The sequence below is a fragment of the Etheostoma cragini genome, chromosome 9 (assembly GCF_013103735.1).
Source record: "Etheostoma cragini isolate CJK2018 chromosome 9, CSU_Ecrag_1.0, whole genome shotgun sequence".
NCBI classification, from domain to species: Eukaryota; Metazoa; Chordata; class Actinopteri; order Perciformes; family Percidae; genus Etheostoma; species Etheostoma cragini.
In genome coordinates, this window is record NC_048415.1 from 310,378 (window position 1) to 312,540 (window position 2,163).

General features: G+C 39.6%; 2 long non-coding RNA genes and 1 pseudogene across 2 annotated transcripts in view; 1 reads left to right on the forward strand and 2 right to left on the reverse strand.

The window, feature by feature from the left end:
• Window positions 1-2,157, reverse strand: part of LOC117950750 — a 2,501-nt gene extending 344 nt beyond the window's left edge. Inside the window, exons 1-2 of the long non-coding RNA XR_004657986.1 lie at window positions 2,012-2,157; window positions 3-20 (exon numbers count right to left, since the gene is read on the reverse strand). This is a non-coding gene — a long non-coding RNA (uncharacterized LOC117950750). The remainder of the gene's footprint in view (window positions 1-2; window positions 21-2,011) is intronic.
• The window catches only part of LOC117950741, a 58,264-nt pseudogene that overhangs the window by 19,461 nt on the left and 36,640 nt on the right, over window positions 1-2,163 (forward strand).
• The window catches only part of LOC117950748, a 13,515-nt gene that overhangs the window by 4,984 nt on the left and 6,368 nt on the right, over window positions 1-2,163 (reverse strand). The window lies entirely within an intron of this gene.

The following is a 2,163-nucleotide window of genomic DNA, read 5'->3' on the forward strand; positions in this document are numbered from 1 at the left end:
ACAAACTGCAGAGCTCCAATCTAAATAAAAAATAAATGATGATGATGAAAATCAATTTCTAATTTAATAATAACTTTATTGATCCTTTAAACAGCTGCATTTGGAAACATGCTTGGGTCTCTTTGTTTTCATTTACTGCACGTGTGTGTGTGTGTGTGTGTTTATCAGAGATGGGAAGTTCTTTGGTACTGCACTCAAGTAGAATTTTTTAGATATTTTTAGTTTTTTTTGCGCTTACTTTTTACTTTGACTTCTTACATTTATAGGAAAGAACAACCTGTGTTTTCATTGCCGTGCAGATAATATGATGATATTTAAATCTATTTTCCTATGAAAGTAAATGACAGCGTCGCAGTAAACTCCTGCTTAGTTGTATCACCGATATTACGTTGTGGCTTTCAGACAACTTTCTTAACTTGAATGAAGGTAAAAACAGAATGTATTATTTTCAGTACTCCAGGTATGCAGAATGGTCCAGCTTTGAGTTTGAGAGCTCTGGCATCTTACACTAGATCAGCTGTCAAAATCTTGGGGGTTACTTTTGTTTGCAGTTTGAAATTTGATAAGGAGATTAGTGATGTTGTTAAAATGAGCTTCTTTCAGCTTTGCCTGGAGCCCTTTGTGAGCAGGCACAACGTAGAAAAGGCCAGTCATAATTAGTTCAAGGTTGGACTACTGTTACGCTCTCTTTGTTGGTCTGTATGTGTGTGTGTGTGTCTGTGTGTGTGTGTGTATGTTGGTCTGACTCAGACCTCCATCTCACGCCTTCAACTTGTGCAAAATGCTGCTGCTCGCTTTTTAACAAATACACGTAGACGTGCACACATCACTCCCGTTCTCTACACCCTGCATTGGCTCCCGGTGCGTTTTAGAATAGATTTTAAGATTTTATTGTTTGTTTTTAAAGCTTTAAATGGTCTTGCCCAAGAGTATTTGTCTGAAGTTTTAACTTTGAGGAAGCACAACCGGTCATTAGGGTCTTCAAATCAGCTGGTTTTAAAAGTACCAAGGCCCAGGTATGAATGGGGGGGGGGGCAGGCTTTTGCAGTTGCTGCCCCGAGACTCTGGAACAAGTTACCTCCCCCCCGATATTTGCAATGTTACAGATGTCGATCTTTTTAGGTCCAAACTCAAAACGTATCGTTGAGTCTGGCATTTAACACGTAGCACTGGTGGGACGACTTTATTCTTTTGTTTCTTTGTGACCTTTTCTGATTTTACTGTTTTCTATGTTCTCTCTTTCTATTGGCCGATGGGATTTTACTCATTCTGGAAGCACTTTGGACCCTGCTGGTGGCTGTATAGTGTTATATAAATACATTTTGATTGATTGATTGATTTTACAAAACAGACTTGTTAATTTATTTTCGTACAATTTCAGTGAAGTTATGTATGTATGTTTGTGCGTATGTTTGTTTGTGTCTATTATTGCTTCTGTCTGTATCTGTGTGTCAGTGTGTGAACATGTGTGTGATTGTGTGTGTGTGTGAATGTGTGTGTGTCTCTGTGTGCTTGTGTGTCTCTGTGTGTGTCTGAGTGTGTTTCTCTGTGTGTTTGTGTCTGTGTGCACGCTTGTGATTGTGTGTGTGTTTGTGTTTGTGCGTGTGTTTCTCTGCGTGTATTTCTGTGTGTGAGTGTGTGTGTGTGTGTGTGTGTGTAAATGAGTGTGTGTGGGTCTGTGTGTATTTCTGAGTGTGTGTGAGTGTGTAGGACCAGTCAGTAAATCAGTAAAACAGTAATTATGATCCGTATTATTTGAATATAGGTGTCAGCACGATTATAAATGACATGCATGTGAAGAGGATCAAACAGAAATCAGAGTAATGGCTTCAACAGTTAATAAGCACAAGTCTTCTGGGACTGCAGACTGAATGGACTACAAGAACCATCAACATATGAACTACAGAACATTTACTACTTGATAGATGGAAGTTGTGTTTGTACATGAATTAGTTTCAGTTGTTAATTAAAGTTATTAGATCTCTAATAGTAACAGAGTCAGGGAACTGACCTCAGAGTCTCCAGTCTACAGTCTGGACTCTCTAGAAAACCACACAGCAGCTCCAGTCCTGAATCTTTCAGCTTGTTGTAACTCAGGTCCAGCTCTCTCAGATGGGAGGGGTTGGACTTCAGAGCTGAGGCCAGACAAGCACAGCTGGTCTC